Source organism: Martes martes, assembly GCF_963455335.1.
Source record: "Martes martes genome assembly, chromosome: 7".
NCBI classification, from domain to species: domain Eukaryota; kingdom Metazoa; phylum Chordata; class Mammalia; order Carnivora; family Mustelidae; genus Martes; species Martes martes.
The window spans coordinates 119,971,667-119,990,561 of NC_137894.1; positions in this window are offsets into that span (position 1 = coordinate 119,971,667).

Consider the following 18,895-nt stretch of genomic DNA (forward strand, 5'->3'; position numbering starts at 1 on the left):
TTTTTGACTCCAAGACTTTTTAAGGAAAAAAATTCTATTTGAGAATTGAGAATACTTTCTATCTTGAAAGAATGAATCAACAGTGTATCAACATTGTCACCTTAAAGTTCCACTAGAAGAACTCCAATATCCAAGATAAATCATAGTTTATCCAGTCTTAAAGTATATAGAACACAAAGACTATGAGAAAGCATTAGAAATGGACATATTAGAGAGTGAGAGAGAAAAATAGAGAAGTGGTTAGCATAAGAGTTACAAAATAACTCAAAATGTGTGGTAACACTCCAGTTGCAATTAAAGTTTATTTCCTGCTCCTATACTGATTCACAGAGGGTGTTCTTAGCAAATGGCTCACCTCCATATGGTGGTTCAGCTGCCCAGATTTTCCATAATTTGGCTTCCCTGTTCCCCTAAAGACATGTCATTACATGCCTCCAGCCAGGGAAAGGAGAAGGAGTGCACGGTTAGGGGTGAGGAGATACACTCATTTCTTAAATTCTTGAACTGAAAATGATATACATCACTCCTGATACATTTTCCCTGTTGTTCATAAAATAGTGGTATTTTAAAATACCTTACCTCTCTATAGTATATATCAAATATTTGTCAATGTCTAAAAAAGAAGCCTTTTTTTTTTTTTTTTTTTTTTTTTTTTTTAGCATCACAGTTTGGTGGTCTAATGATGGTTTGGACTGCTTGTTTGTGTCCCCCACCAAAGTTCATATATTGAAATCCTAACCCCCAATGGGGCGATATTAGGAAGTGGGTCTTTAAGGGAGAATTAGGTTTAAATAAGTCTTGGGGTGGGGCCCGATGATGGTATTAGTATTCTTAGAAGAGAAACAGATTAGAACTTGCTATCTCCACCATGGAAGGATACAGTGGAAAGATGGAGGTCTGCAAACCAGGACCCAGGGCTTTCACCAGGAACACAATTGGCTAGCACCCTGATCTTGGACCTTCCAGCCTCCAGAACTGTGAGAAATAAATTTCTGTTGTTTAAACCACCTAGCCTATAGTATTTTGTTACCACAGCCAGAGCTAAGACAGACATTGGCCCTGAGAAGTGAACCATTGCTACAATAGGCACCCATCTGTGTGGAAGCAGCTTTGGAACTGGCTTAATGGGCAGAAGCTCCTAAGAGTTTTGAAGAGCATGCTAGACATGGCTGACTTTTCTATAAAGGGAACTTAAAATGGATTTCTGGTGAGGACTCAGAAAGAAAAGAGAAAAGCTGTAGAAAAAATCTTCAACCTTCTCAGGGAATATATAAAATAAATAATTACTTACAGAATATTGGTAGAAGTAAGATGGTAAAGGTCATTCTGATGAGGTCTCAGACAGAATTGAGAAACGTATTTTTGAACAATGGAATAAAGGTGATCTCTGTTCTAAAGTGGCAGGAGCTGGGCTGAGTCGTGTTTAGGTTGTAGTATTTTGTGAACAGTAGAACTTATGAGCAAAGGAATTGGAACCTTTTTTTGTTTGTTTTATTAAACTTTGCTTTATTGCATTTTAGGCAAATTGAAGGTCTTGGCAATCCTATATGTACTGGGCAGATCTGTGGGTACTGCTTTTCTAAGAGCATTTGCTCACTTCATGTTTCTGGGTCACATTTTGGTAATTCTTACAATATCTCAAACATTTTCCATTATTATTATATATATTATGTGATCTGTTATCGGTGACCTTTGATGTTACTATTGCTAATTGTTTTGGGTCATTGGGAACCATGCCCATATAAAACAGTGAACTTAATGGATAAACATTGTGTTGTGTGTGTTTTGACTTCTCCATTGACTAGCCATTTCTCCATCTCTCTCCCTCTTCGCAGAACTCCCAATTCTCTGGGACACAACAATAATGATTAGGCCAATTAATAACCCACAATGGCCTCTAAGTGTACAGATGAAAGGAAGAGTTGCTTATCTTTCACTTCATTTCAAAATCCCGAAAAGATCCGTATTAGTGACAAAGCATGTTGAAAACTGAGATAGGCCAAAGCTAGGTTTCTTACACCAAACAGTCATAGCCAAGTTGTGAATGCAAAGGAAAAGTTCTTGAAGAAAATTTTAAGTGCTACTCCAGTAAACACATGAATGATAATAAAGGAAACAGTCTTATTGTTAATGTGCGGGAAGTTCTAGTAGTCTGGATGGGTGACCAAAAGAGCCACAACATTCCCTTAAACTGAAGTTGAATCCAGAGAAAGACCCTGAACTCTCTTTAATTCTGTAACACTGAGAGAGATAAGGAAGCTGCAGAAGAAAAGTCTGAAACCAGCAGGAGTTTGATTTATGAGATTTAAAGAAAGAAGCCATCTTTGTAACAGAAAAGTATACTGTAAAGCAGGAAGCGTTGATGCAGAAGCTGCAGAGAGTTATCCAGGAGATCTAGCTAAGATCATTCATGAAGGGGCCTACACTAGATGGCCGATTTTCACTGTAGATGAAACAGTCTTAGATCGGAAAAAAAATATTTATCTAGATTTTCATACTTAGAGAGGAGAAGTCAATGCCTGGCTTCAAAGTTTCAAAGCATAGTCTCACTCTCTTGTTAGAGGAGAACACAGTTGGTGACTTTAAGTTGAAGCCATTGTTCATTGACCATTCTGAAAATACTACACTCCCTAAATATTGTGCTTAATCTACTCTACCTGTGCTCTATAAATGGAATAACAAAGCTTTGATTGTAAGGGCCTATTTAGCCAGAGCGGCTCCATTTTGGTTGAACAGCCATTTTGTTGTTTATGCAGTAAAACTTAAACTGACCCTGCCCCTCCCCCCCCCCCCCCCGGGGACTTACTTAAAAGCAAGTCTGGGAAACCAGTCCCAGGTAACAGAGCCCAAATACAAGGGTAGGTCAGGTCAGGTGGAGATATCCAATCAGTGGGGCATGCATACTGTCTCCCTAGCTACCAATGAGTGCCGGCCCCGCATTTTGGGCTCCAATTCTGATCAAGGTGATAGGCTAGTTCAAATATCTACTATGGGGTAAATTGTGATTCAATTGGTCACTTGTGTGTGACCTAGCATGACTGTGCAGCTTTCTCTGAGTGTTGCAATCTCATTGGCCACCTGTGTGTGGCCAGGCTCAACCACATGACCTTTGCCCTTTAAAAGTTATTCTGCAAGGCAGGGAGGGATCGCCCTCTCTGTAAGAGGTGGCCCCGACCAGTCAGTTTGATTCTCCATGCTTGGTGCAAAATAAAGCTTTGTTTGACCTTCACTTTGTATCAGTCTCGTTCCTTTGATTATGGACCCATCATGATTATTTCACTTCTGTTTACAACACATTTTACTGAATATGTTAAGCCCATTGGTGAGACCTACTGCTCAGGGGGAAAAAAAAGAAAAGAAAAAAGACTTCTTTCATATTACTGCTCATTGGCAGTGCACCTTGTCATCCAAGATCTCTCATAGAGATGCACAACGAAACTAATGTTATTTTCATGTCTGGTAATGCAATATTTATCCTGCAGCCTATGGATTGAGGAGTTATTTTGACTTTCAAGTTATTATTGAAGAAATGCATTTCATAATTCTATAGCTAGGGTCTTTGGAGGTAATTAGGTTTAAATGTGGTTAAGAAGATGGTGTCTCCATGATATAATTAGTGTCCTTATAAGAAGAGAAAGGATATTCAGTCTCTGCCATGTGAGAATAAAATGAGAAGACAGTTATCTGCAAAGCAGGAAGAGGATTCTCATTAGGAACTGAACCAGCAGGCACCTTGAGCTTAGACTTTAAACACCCAGAACTGTGAAAAATAAATTTCTGTGGTTAATCCACCCCATCTGTTATTTGTTATGGCAGTCCGAATTGACTAAGGTACATGATGAATTCAACTCTCTTTCTACTTTACTTCCTTGCTGAGAGATAACTGCTTATTGGATTTGCCAGAGCTAACAAGAGAATGAATCAGATGCAAGGAGTATTTAAATAATAGAAAATCAATACAAAAAGTGTCATGGCACTGTTATTAGCTATGAATGATTTACCGATCACTAGTACATAAAGATACTTGCATATCTTTCTGTTGAATTTTTACAACATATATATATATATGTATGTATACATATATGTATATGTATATACATATACATATATGTATATGTATACATATATATACATATATGTATAGCACTATATATATATTATGCTATATATATATATATTATGCTATAATTATGTTGTAAAAATTCAACAGAAAGATATGCAAGTATCTTTAGGTACTAGTGATCGGTAAATCATTCATATATATATATAGATAGATAGATATATGTGTGTGTGTGTGTGTGTGTGTGTGTATGACCATGAGTAAAATGGTGATCGGTAAATCATTCATATATATAGATAGATAGATAGATAGATATGTGTGTGTGTGTGTGTGTGTGTGTGTGTATGACCATGAGTAAAATGATGGGTGGTTACTCTCAAAAATTTTCCCCCCCATAGTCAAAGAAGAACTGTGTGACATTCAGGAAAGATTCAATCACATTTGTTCCAAGCTTTTTTTAAAAAAAGAAGAAAGAGCATTTTTTTGTTTGTTTGTTTTTGAAGAGGATTCTTGAACAAAAGAAAGAATTAAAATATACATTGTAAATCTACTTCCCACTCTTGATATTGTTTAGCACTAATGGTTAACTGAAGATAAAACAGCTTCTTTTAAATAACCAGGACTGGTGGGATCCAAAGTGTACGTTTTCCTTGATTTCTCTCTAATGGTGTTGCTATCAATCTGTTACAAAAATATTGCAGTCAGTGTACATAGTATGAATACTGAGGCAGGTGAGCATTAATACATTGTTTTGTTACCTTAAAACCAACTATTTCTGAGCCTATATATATCAGGATGACTTTTCCTTCAAGTTTTGTATGAATCAGTGGAATTCATAAAAAAAATAAAAGAAATAAAACAAGATGCTGAATGGAGACAATTGTATTAGGTATGTATGGGAAAAATGTTAAAAAGCATTTTGGCACATAACTTGTAAAGCTTCATTTTGGGGATCACATCAATAAAAGGCCTGAACATCATGAATCATATTTCCCAGTCTGGCAGATGAGTGAGTGATAAATCTATACCTCAGTTAGTCATCTCAGAGAGAAAGATGAAATAATGATTTAGCCACAGCCATTCATAGTACCCACAGTGGGGAGGACAAAAAAAAAAAAAGTATTCTTGTTCCAACCTCAGAGGAAAATAAATACCTATTAAGAATTACAAGTATGTAGTCCAGTAACTACCAGAATAATTCAGCAGCTGAAAGTGTTAAGAAATTATTTTTATTGTATGATAATGTGAAATTTTAAAAATTGACAAAATTGCCATAATTAATTTTGGTACAATTCTGGTTTATTTTGGTAAACTAGAAATTAATTCTATCTATCATGGTAGTATTTGGCATCTTCCTTGATTCTGCCTGAATATGGATGTTAATACCTAGTTTTTCATATCTAGTCAAAATGCAAGTTGGTTGCACTTCTCTTTACTAAGGATAGTCTGGTTACAGGAAGAAAGAAAAAAAGAGATATTAAAAAAGTAGCCTGAAGCCAAAATATAGAGGGCCTTATAGGTCATACAAAGAATTTGGAATGCATCTCCTCCATAATGGTGAAGACAAATAAAGAGTGTAAATGTAAAAGAAGACTGGATATACATTTGGGAGGAAAAAAAAAATATATATATATATATATTCATTCTTTTGACAGTAAGAAACATCAGATTTTAATTGTGCTGCTTAGAATTTGAGTACTTTTATAGAGACATCTCAAACTCTAGGATTTGGCCAAAATTGTACATAGAATGCAATAAATTAAAATATTCTATGTTAGGGTTCAAAAATATTTTGTGCTATGGCATTCTAGATTCATGAGTTACTCAACATCCTTTTGTATTTTTCTAATCAATGTCAGTGAACAGCTACAGTTGAGCTAGATATGGAAAGACAGGAAATGGATTCAGGAAAGTTTTTTTCCCTTATAAGATTTATGTTTTAATTGTTTAGATATACACAAATGAGTTTCAGCTGAAAGAGAAGTACATCACATATAGTAGTTTGTTCACAAGTTCATCATAAATACCATTTATTATTTTATAAAAAGAGGATATCAGTTGGGGGCACCTGGATGGCTCAATTCATTAAGCCTCTGCCTTTGGCTCAGGTTATGATCATTGTCCAGGGATCAGCTCCCTGGTGGGCTTTCTGCTCAGCAGGGAGCCTGTTCTTCCACTCCCTCTGCCCCTCCCCTGCCACTCCTGCTCTCTCTTCTTACCTCTGTCATTATCTCTGTCTCACTGTCTCAAATAAATAAAATCTTAAAAAAAAAAATAAGAGGACATCAATTTTGAGGAGTTTAGAATTACGGAGTTGAGAAGATCACCTTATTATTCTGAATTCAAGGATTTCTGTGATGTAAATGGGTATGCTATTAGAAGAAGTAGAAAAGAAAGACTGGGGATAAAAGGTAGAAAGGGAGAAGAAAACAGCAGCCTGCAGCAAAAGTGAAAGGAAGCAGTTTAATGACTAATCATGTTCTCAATAACTTATTTTAATTTCCTAATACTTTGTCTAGCATGTCTCCAAGTCTCTCCACAGCCTCACAAAATTTTCTGACTTCATTCTTTTTTCATGAAGGTATGCCTCTGGGTCTGTGTCCCAGTGCTGTCATTTGCCAAGCTGTTCAGCATCAACACCTATTTCTAGTTCCTTGGTTGTAGGGTATCTCAGGGAGTGATGGGCACTCCTGCTGCCTCTAAATGGATTTGCCCACTACTATGCCAGTAGTTAGAAATTAAATTGTCTTTTGTCAGAATTTTCTGCATCCTTAGATGATTTGTCAGTTCTTTCCTTGAAATAGAATATTCATACAAAGAGAGAGTTATTTTGGTGTATATTCAGGTAAAACTGGGAGTATTCTCCCCAAATCTGGTATTTCCTCAAATATAATCATAAAGCATCAGTTTCATAAAGTATCGGGGCTAAAAGGTAGTCAAGAATAGAACTGTTTAAGCAAAAGGCAGTGACTAGTAAAACTGCATTACACTTTTTAATGAGTCTACCTTGGCGCCAGTTGGATTTTAGAAGTATGGCTTCAGATATGATTTTAAAACACTAATAATAATATCCCCAAACTTTACACATTTTACCATCCAAAAATATATGATACTCACATGAAACTTATAAAATAGTTTTCATAATATTAAATAAAGCTTAATATGATCTAATACACACTATTTGCCAATCTGATAAGAGCTAAAAATAGAGTAATAGAACAAGTAATTATTCATATTGAACCCCAAATATAAGTTTAAATAGTCTTTGTAATTTTGAGATTTAAATAAACTATTTATAATACAGTCCTGCAAAAAAAAAAAAAAAAAGTTCTTTTCTCTGAATCGAGATGTCAGAACAGACATATGGTTGCCAAAAAATGACAGTTTTGGACATTCCACACGGTTGAGTGATGGCTTCATCCAACTTCACAACATCTGCTTTTGGTAAAGGTCTTGTAGTTTTGTAGCACATTTCAGATATTTCAGAGAAGAAAGAGAATTCTGGTCAAAACAGAATTGTCTGTAATTTTGTTGTAAATTATGTTTAGGAGCCCAAACTTTTGTGTATATAATTATTAAGAGATTAATTATTTACTCAAAAATAATAATGTGCTAGTCTCCAAAGGCCTTGGTCTCAGTGAACTCATGGATTAAGAGTGGCATTTCATAAGTAAACAGATAATTAGAATATTGTGTTGCCATAGATACTATAGAGCTACACACAAGGTATTACGGGAACAGACAGAAGGAGTTCCCAGTCTAGATTATATGTTGGCTAACTGAACATAAAATAATTGATAATAATAATAATATAATCTAAAACCAAGAAACATAAACAAAAATGGACTCATAGAAACGAGCAAAGGGTCTTTGCAAGAACTAGTTCAGCCCCATTTTATTTTATTTTTTATTATTTTTTAAAAGATTTTATTTATTTATTTGTCAGAGAGCGAGAGAGAGCACAAGCAGGCAGAGTGGCAGGCAGAGGCAGAGGGAGAAGCAGGCTCCCCACTGAGCAAGGAGCCCGATGCAGGACTCCATCCTAGAACTCTAGGATCATGACCTGAGCCAAAGGCAGCCACTCAACCAACTGAGCCATCCAGGCATCCCAGCCCCATTTTATATGTAAGAACACTGAAGTGTAACTTAATATAGAGATTGATAATGGAGCTCAGAACTTTATTACCAATTTAATTTTCCTTGTGCCTCAAAGTACTTAATAGTTAGTTACCTGAAGTTGCTCTGTCCAGGACTAATTTCTGGGCAGGCACCACATATTGTGTTGATGACTGGTCTCATCGTCAGAGATCAGATGAGTGTGGAATCATGTCACAGAATAGCAGCCAGAGCTCACTCTGTAGTTGAAAAGAGAATTTAATGAACACATAGCATTGTCTCAGCCACAGAAAGGATTTTATTACCGTATTTGCCATGAGAACTTTGATTACAAAGTCAGAAATTTCTCTGTCACACACCAAGAGGGCAAAAGTCAGGAGGACTTTCAGATAGGACAGTAGGACTTGACAAAAGAGGGATAGAAACTCTTGATGGCAGACTTTACCAAAGGGCAAAAAAACTGTATTCATGGCAGTAAATTACTTCACGAGTGTCAGAGAAGAAAGCTTTTGCAAAAGAACATGGTGATGTGTCAGGGGAAAATTCAAGTCTTGTTCTATGAAGTTAGCCTCATATCACTTGGCAGAAGGAACTACAAAGAAGGAAGAAAGAAAGAAAAAAAGAGGGAAAGAAAGAAGAAAGGGAAGGAGGGAGAGAGAGAGGGAGGGAGGGAGGAAGGGAGGAAGGGAAGAAAGAAAGAAGGAAGAAGGGAGAGAGGGAAAGAGAAAAGACCAGAAGGCATTGTAAGGCTTTAATGTAATAGACCCCCGAAGCAGTAGAGTTGGTCAAAACAAGTGGAAGTTTATCAGAAACAAGGTAATGGGGAATAGTTTATCATCCAGACTTCTGAGATTATTATGTATCATATTGAGAGCATATTCTGGTTGAATGAAGGCAGTATAAGAATTAATGTAGTGTTTTCCTTTGTAAATAAAATACCAATGAGTATATATGATATAACAAAAAAGTAGATGCCATGTCTTGTAAAGATTCCTGGGAAAAACAAACAACATGAACACCTTTGTATATTTTGCTATTCTATGCATGAGAAGATAATGCTGTAGGCTTATTGTAAGATTCATGCTTGGGATAGTTTTTCTGAAAAAAAAAAAAAGAAATAAAATGAAGGTGGGTTGAAGTTCGGTACTCCTGGACTTGAGTGAAATTAGTAAGTAATCCACAAAGTCTGTTTTTTCTTGACTTTATTAGCATATCCTGATCTCAGCTACTGAGTGGTATATCTAAAGAGTATACATTTCACTTGTAAACTTTACTAGTTATACTGAGTAACATTATATAGACCTGATAATGATTTCAGAACTGATTATAGGGCCTCATCTGCAAACTTGACTGGCTAGCTCTGAGTCATTTTATTAAAAACAATGTCACTTCCTTCATGTGATTTAATAGGTATACACACACACACACACACACACACACGTGCGTGTGTGTGTGTGTGTAATGTTATTATATATTATATAAAATGTATAGTATATTATTTAATGTATAAAATGTCAATGTTACAAAAGAAAATGGACAATTATCTAATAAAGAAAAAACAAACTTTGGAGAAATGACCATGTTTTGGAGGTTTCATGAAAATGAAGACCACTTGGAGCATTAAAGTTTCCATAATTGTGGAAAGCTACATGCAAAAGAATGAAACTCAACCACTTTCTTACATCATACATAGAAATAAACTAAAAATGGAACATAGTCCTAAATGTGAGACCTGAAACCATAAAACTTCTAGAAGAAAACATGGCAGTAATTCCTCTGACATCAGCCATAGAAACATCTTTCTGGGTATGTCTTATCAGGCAATGGAAACAAAGCAAAATTAAACTATTGGGACTACACCAAAATAAAAAGCTTTTGCACAGTGAAGGAAACCACTAACTAAATGACAAGGTAACCTAATGAATGGGAAAAGATATTTGAAAATTTTATATTTGATGAGGGATTAATATCCAAAATATATGAAGAAAGTATTTGATTTGAATTTAAAAAAAAGGCAACTCAATTAAAAAAAAAAAAAAAAAAAACAGAACCTAAACAGACATTTTCTAAAAAAGACATACAGATGGCCCACAGACACACGAAAAGATGCTCAACATCACTCGTCATCAGGGAAATGCAAATCAAAACTACAATGAGATGTAATTTAATCAGAATGGCTAAAATCTAAAAGATAAGAAATAACAAATATTGGCAGAGGGATGTGGAGAAAAAGGAATCCTTGTGCACTATTGTTGGGAATGCAAATTGGTACAGCCACTGTGGAAAACATTATGGAGTTTCCTCAGAAATTTAAAAATAGTACTACTATTTAATACACTCATTCTACCACAGGGTATTTTCCCAAAGAAAATAAAAACACTTATTTGAAAAGATATATGCACCCCAGCGTTTACTACAGTATTATTTTTAACAGCCAAGATATTGAAGCAACCCAAAATCTACCCATAGATGAATGGATATAGAAATGTGATTGATTGATTGATTGATTATTCAGCTGTAAAAAAGAATGAGATCTTGCCATATGCGACAACATGAATAGACCTAGAAGGTATAATGTCAAGTGAAATAAGTCAGACAAAGAAATACAAATACCTATGATTTTACTCATATGTGGACTTTAAGAAACAAAATAAAGAGGGGTGCCCGGGTGGCTCAGTTGGACCAAGCCCTCTTCTGACTTTTGTTTTCGGCTCAGGTCGTGATCTCGTGAGTCACACATTCAAGCTCTGCAACCAGCTCTGCGCTCAGCGCTGTCTGCTTGAGATTCTCTCTCTCTTCCCCTCCCCTCTTCATGCTCTCTCTCTCTCTCAAATAAGTAAATAAAGCTTTTAAAAAAAAAAGGAACAGAACAAGGAATGAGAAAAGACAAAACAATAGACTCTTAACTACAGATAACAAATCGATAATTGCCAGAGGGGAAATGGGTGGGGATAGATGAAATAAGTAAAGCAGATTAAGAATGTACTTACTGTGATGAGAACTGAGTGGTGTAAAGAATTGTTGAACCATTATATTGTACAGTTGAAACTAATGTAACACTATGTTAATTATACTTCAATAAAGTTTTCATAATCACCATGGCTTAGTGGCTGTGAACTTTGAACGGAGCCTCCCTTTGTGCAAAACCTGCACCATCTCTCTTCATAGTTCTGAGGACTTAGGCAGAATATGCCATCATATAGTCTTTAATTGATTCCGTGACAGAAGGGAGAAAATACAGTGACCTACTTTATATTTGTATGCTGTTTAAATGAGATATTCCTTACAAAATATCTAGCAAAAACCTGGCTCATGGAGGGGAAAAAAAAAAAAAAAGAAAGAAAGAAACAAGAGACAAGATATCAGTATTATAAGATTAAATGTTAGGGCACAGGAATTTCTAAATGCTGGCAATGCCACACAGAGCAGGATTGCTTTGAGGTTCAAAGGTAATCTATAAATTGTTAGATGAATTTTAATTACTTTGAAATAATTCTGGGTTCACAGGTTGGAAGAAATAAACTTTTAAATAATGTCTCCTGAATACCCAAATAAGTAAAAATACCATACAAGTATTGTTGCACTGATTGATCTCTTGGGTTGGGGAAAATATGGTTAACTGAATATATGGATAACTCAAATTTATCACAAGCATACTTTACTTTTTTCCATTCATATAGTGAAGAAAAAAAAATTAGTCTTTTGTAATTGTTGGGGTCTGTTATCAAAGGAACGAGACTGAGACAAAGTGAAAGTTATGCAAAGCCTTATTCTATGCCAAGCATTAGAAGTCAGACTGACCCGCCAGGGCCACCTCCGAAGAGGGCGACCCTCTCCCGATCTCACAGGCTGGTTTTATAGGGCATAACCGCAGACCCAAGGGACGTGGCTTCTATTGTTAAGGCATTTACTCCCGGAATCGATACCCGGAACCATATCAGGAACTAGGGGGGGTGTTTATTCCCGGAATGAAGTCCATGGATGTAAACAACAATATGGCTACCTAGGCAATATGGAGTCACTTTGGCTAGGCAGGCCCTAATAGTTAAACAGGTTTTAACATTAAATTGGCCCTAACAGTAATTTCAAAAAATTCAGCCAACTAAGTACTACTGAAAGATGTTTGAGTGGTTTGTGATGTTATAGGGTACCTATAGTTTTCCTCCAGAGACTTGCACAAAGGGGATATAGCATTGCAACTAGAGATCTCAATTATTACATTGACACACAATCGAGATATAAATAAATACATCTGAAATAACAGAATTGTTAAGAATACCAAAGAGATCTCACTGAGTACATTAATATATTCAGAGAAAATAACTTGTCAATCAGGGAAAAAAAAAAAAAAGATTGGTCAGGAAAGGGAGCCTTCAAGCATGATTTGCAAAGGCAATTATCTATAACATCCATTCAAGCACAATTCAGAGGTTCTTCAAGAAAGAAAACCTTCACCAAAGTATGGTGCTATTGGTAAACCCTTTCTGGAGACAGACTACTTCAAGACAATTTTATTAACATAAATAACGCATTCCTCTCAGTGTAGGAAATTCTAATTATAATAGAATTGGCATCAGAACAAGAGCATTTAAAGTATTAGCATAAGAAGGGTCCTAAGCAAAATTTGGTTTCATCTGTAGAAATTCCTACTGTGAAAATAATGGATATTTTCACTTAAAAATTACCTGATCTGTATACTAATTAATAAATTATGATTTGGCTTTGTATTTCAATTTCATGAAGAACTGGTTTGTGTTTCCCTGAGAAAGGAATTTGTTCTCATGTGTAGACATATCAAGTTTCTGACCATGAAAATCTTAGCACCAGATCTTCCCTGAGAGAAACCCCCAGCATAGGTATGCTGGCTTCTTCTGGAAACATCCAGATCCAACTAAGTTTCCATTACACTATTCATATTAGTCTTTACAGAAAATCTCTTATTAATTATTAATATTAATACTAATTATGAAATTGATTGTTATTAATATTATTAATTATTATATTATATATTATCTATTATAAACAGTTATAAATAATAAACAATTATAATTATTAATAATAAATAAATATTAAGTATTAATGTTAATAAAATCTATTATTAATTATTATCATTTTCTTTTTTCTAAACTTCATAATAAGCTGTTATTCCCAAACCTCTATCAACAGCTCAAAATTCCTTAATTCCTGACTTACCCATCGACACTGGGGTATCTAAAAACATATCTAAATTAATCAGTTTAGAACAGAACTCTAGAACCACCCTCTAAATGCACTCTTGTCTTGTATCTCCTGTACTCTTCCCCATTAAGTTCAGTGGCACCATTTTATTTAATTGTTCAAGCCTAAAAGCTGGGAGCCTATCCTCCCTTCCTTCTTCACCCCTAAGTCAAATTATCATAGTAATTCTTGTCAACTCCTCATTGCAAACATTGATTGAGTTGTCTGCAACTCAGTGAACTGATCATTCACCTCACTACCTCCCTGATCAGCTCTCACTTTTATCCTAATAGTCTACTAACTGGTCTAATTGTCTTCCGCCCTTCCTCTCTCTCATGGATGAATGTTTGTTCCCCTTCCACGCCACATTTATATGTCAAAATTCTAACCCCTAGTATGATGTCAGGAGGTGGAAATTTTAGTAGGTAACTGGGTCGGGGCATGGAGGCCTCATGAGTAGAATCAGTGGCCTTGTAAGACATTAGAGAGTTTTCTTTCTCTTATCCCTTATCTTTTCTTTTCTCTTATCCCTAAGAGGGCCCTCTACAAATCAGAAAGAGAGCAGTCACAGTAAGCCAACCTGGCCATCACTCTGATAGCAGACTGGTAAAAAACCCACATTTTTGTTGTTGTTTAAGCCACCTAGATTACAGTATTCTGTTTTAGCAGCCCAATCTAATATGTCCTCCCAGTGATTTTTTTACCCAGCAGCCAGGGTTATCTTTTAAAATTATGAAGCCCTACAAGCCATTATCAAGCATCAAAGATTAAATTCCACACACTGAATGCTGATTTATGGGGCAGTCCAAGATCTACCCTTCCACGTCATCCCCTCTTGTCCACTGGGTTCCAAGCTCACTATGGTGTCTTCCCCTTTCTATTTAATTCTCAGTTCTTGCACTTTCTTTCTTTCTTTCTTTTTTTTTTTTTAAGCGGGCTCTATCCCCAACATGGGGTTCGAACTTACAACCCCAAGATCAAGAGCCACGTGTTCTTCTGACTATGACAGCAAAGTACCCCTAGTTCTTGCACTTGCTGATTCTCTGCTGGGAATTCTTTCCTCCGGATCTTTACTGTTATTCATCTATGACTGCCAAGTATCACCCCTTGGATGGTCTTGGTCTTTCCTGATTAATTCATTTAAAGTAATGCCACAGACATTCTTTTGCAAAACACCACACTTTGTTTTCTTCATGATACACACCATTTCCTCATAGAATCTCATTTTTTTTTTCTATCTATGAAAACAAGGATGCTGTTGGACGGATTCAGAGCTGTTTTCCCCACACCAAGAAGGACATGCAGCATAAACCTGGCAGGCACTCCTAAGGGTTTGTTAAAAGAGTAGATTGCATAGGGAACATAGACCAGAGGATATGGGGGAAAAAATATATCTTTGAGATGACATAGTCCAATTTCTTTCCCCTGCCACCCCCCAAAGTCCAGAACTGTGTCAGTGACTAAATTTGCCTATTGGCTTATTTAGTTAACTGGTTAACAATAAAATCAGAATTCAAACAAAAGTTTTCTGACTTCTAGTTCAGAGCACATTTAACATATTACACTGCCTGTTCAATAGCCCTATCCTTCTGGAGACACACACAGAAGTTACAGAGGTTTCATTAACATTACTTTGCATTATATCCTATCTATTCCTGTATAAAATAGGGTTTTGAGATACTTGACAAAATTTCAACATAAATAAAGCAGCACTTGTGTTAAGACATTGCATACTTTTTTCATGTAATTAGGTGCCATCTTGTTTTGGGTCATTTATTAAAGAATAATAAAGTAGTAATGGTTCTAAACAGCATTTCTCCAATACACTAATATTGTTTAAATCAGCATTTCCTACTTACTGACAAATTCTAATTCTAATTTTTTCATGTGGTATTTTTATTCTGTCTTCAATGGATTAAAATATATTTGAGGAAAAAATCTTGCATTTAATTAACTTTTCTCACAAATGATCTTACCTTATTCTTAATAAAGTGCTCAACATATGGTGGAATCTAAATACCATGTTCTAGCGTTCATTTCCTTGTTCAAGATTTAACCTCTGAGAACGAAATCGTTTCTTAAGAGACCTGAGAAGGGTCTATAAAGGAATACTATCTAATGCCCAGATTTCATTGGTGCATTCTACCTAAGCAGTCAAGCCTGAGAAAAGGATCTGGCCAGGAGAAGATCAAAACATAACAAAAATACCATTCTTGTTCCTCTGTGTCTGTGTCATAAATTAAGAGGAACCCTAAAACCGACATTCATTCTGGGCATCCTCTGTTCTAATTTTACTATTTCTCTCCTTAGTGGTCCAAACCATAGCTCATAGTTAAATGATAATTTTTCTTGGCAATCCACTTTTATTTTCTACTTTTAAGAACTCCTTGTCAGAGACTGGATGAATTAAGCTATGGAACCCATTTTTAAAAGTCTTGCTGTAGGAAAAAAAAAAAAAATTAAAATTAGTTCCTGCAAAATGATCATCATCTCTCAGACAGTCTAGCCTCACTGGCGGATCCCATGGTTCTGCAAATTTTCTGTATGATATTCAGTTTGATCACTGATATTTTTGATTGAAAGATTAGACCACTATCTCCATTTTCCTTGTTTTGTGGTTAATCAAATGTCTTCAGTTTAAAAGTCCTTGAGACTATGAATTGGTCTGCTTTTGAAGATTCCCTTGCAAACTGAACCAAATTCAATACAACAGAGTTGGAACAGTGCAAAGCAAAAAAAGAGGTTAACTATACTTGGTTATCTCAGGTGTACATGTTTTGTCTTCATAATGCCAAAACAACTTGTGTAAAGGAGAGACAAGAAGAACCTTTATTTGGTTCCCTATCTCGTGCTAAAGTTATTACCTCCTTGACCCATATCCAAACACACCCCCAATTATTCTGGGCATCATAAAACAATAAATGGCAATCTGTTATAGCAGAAATAACAGGGATTTCTGTAAATGTGGTATTTTACCCTCTCCCTAGCTTGTTTTTGAAAGAAATTGTGGGGGATTAATTGTGACCTTGAAAAATGCCCCAATAAGGAATGTTTCTCTTTATATGTATATATAGGTATGTGATATTCCTTATAAAGAAACATAACAACACACATTTTGCAGCTCATCCATTAAGTTTGCTCAAGTTATATTTTCTTCTTTATTAATAGTTCACAGGGGTAAGAATATAAAAAACAAACCGACTCAAGAGAAGGCTTCTGCAGTCACTCTGCATATGTTACCTCTGTCATAACAAACTTGGTTTAAATTCTTTAAGAACTAAAAAGAAGTTTGACAGGAAAGCAAAAAAAAAAAAAAAGTTCCATATTTATGCAAGTATATTTGGAGAATCTGGATGAAATTGTATTGTGTCCATCAATGTTCCACTTCTCATTATCACTGGTAACAGGGGAAAAATAATCTGTCCTGATAATTCATAACTTTTAACTCTCCCTACTTTCTGAAATCTTATAGCAGCTTGAACTGTACATGCAGCACCTTATTTTGTGCTATTAATTTTTGGGACATGTATGAGTTCTAGTAGTTTGGGGGTAGAGTCTTTCTTTTCTTAACACATAAACATATGAAATCAAAGCACCCAAATCAAAGGGTTACACAGCTGAAAGGGGCAGGTGGATAAGCTGTACATATAGACTCATTCTATCTGCATTTTTTATTCACTCCATTTGCTATACAGCATTGGGCTTCAGAACACATTTTGAAATTTCCCATCTTCCAAGATACCAGCAATTTTCCAAATGATATTCACAGCTTTTTTAGGGACAGACAATGAAACCAAAAAAATGAGTTCCATGGGGAAGATAATGGTGGGTAGTTATTCAGAGCCATGTCTGCACAGCTCCCTTTTTTTTTTTTTTTTGTGAGGGAATTAATTTCAATGATTCATTTCTTCTGAGCCATGTTTATGCAAGTGTATATCTTGGGATGGATTAAATTGACCGAAAACTAATGTAAGGCAAGTGAAAAATTAACAGGGGTTTAAAATCATTTTATTTATTGGTAGCGGGTAGTAAATTCAGAAGTCAATTTTCTATCCATATATCAAGACAGAAGTTTTTTTTTCCCACCGAATTTTATGAGTGTATAGTGTCAGAGACATGTATTAATATACTTAGTAAAAATGTAGTTACATTAAGTAACTGTCAGATTATCTCTGATTATAATTTATTTCTTCAACATCAACGAATGGTCATCCAAAGTATTTGTAATGCCAGGAGGGTAGCTCCTAGTGAGTAACTTTAACTGATAACAGTAGGGACAGGATGAAATACAAAACTGTAAGTACTTATAGTTGGCAGATAGGGAGCAACTATCATAATCTCCTAAGGCAGGGAAATATTCTTTAGTCATTGATCATGGCAGAGTGAGAAGGAATAAAAATATCCCAGAGTTAAAGTGACTGTGTTTTGGCTGACATGATCCACACAAAAAGTGGAACACCTGGGTGGCTCAGTCAGTTGAACATCCAATTCTTGATTTCAACTCAGGTCATGATTTCGGAGTCATGAGATCAAGCCCTGCATCGGGTCCGTGTTAGGTGTAGAACCTACTTTAGATTTTCTCTCTTCCTCTCCCTCTGCTCCTCCTTGCCTTCCCCCCAAAAAGTGGGGTGTGGGTGACTGTGTATCTTACAATTTTAATTAGAAAGAACAGTGTGTGATAAACACCAATCAAGGTTATATGTAAAAGTCTCCCAAATTAATGTAAAAGCATAACCTTATTCCACAGACTGCTGCCTATTTTATGACATGCTGTCATGTCATATGCATGCTTATGACAGCCACTAGATAGTGCTGGTGGCTGTGTTGGGTATTAGACTCTGCTAAAAACCTACCAAAACTGTGTGCAGACAAACCACAAGAAGCATGGGGTCTCGTTTTGAAAGTCTCATTGATACTATAGGGTATTCTAGATTATCAGAATATTGCCATTGTATGGCAAAATTTTTCATAAGGCTATAAAAAGAAACATGTTGACTGAGAAACAGAATCTCCTACAGTGTTGTCAGGAGCAATGAGATATAAAGTAAAGACAGAAAAAGGCAAGGCACTTATTAGAATATCACAAGAAGGTAGAGTAGAGTGAGTCTTTTTTTTTTTTTTTAAGATTTTATTTATTTACTTGACAGACAGAAATCACAAATAGGCAGAGAGACAGGCAGAGAGAGAGAGAGAGAGAGAGAGAGAGGAGGAAGCAGGTTCCCTGCTGAGCAGAGAGCCCAATGAGGGGCTTGATCCCAGAATCCTGGGATCATGACCTGAGCTGAAAGCAGAGGCTTTAACCCACTGAGCGACCCAGGTGCCTCAAGAAGGTGGAGTAGAGTGAATCTTTATTGGAACTAACAGGGATGCCTGGGTGCTCAGTGGGTTAAGTGTCTGCCTTTGGGTCAGGTCATGATCCGGGGTCTTGGAATTGAGCCCCACATCAGGCTCCCTGCTCAGTGCGGAGTCTGCTTCTTTTTCTCCCTCTGCCTCTCCCCTTCA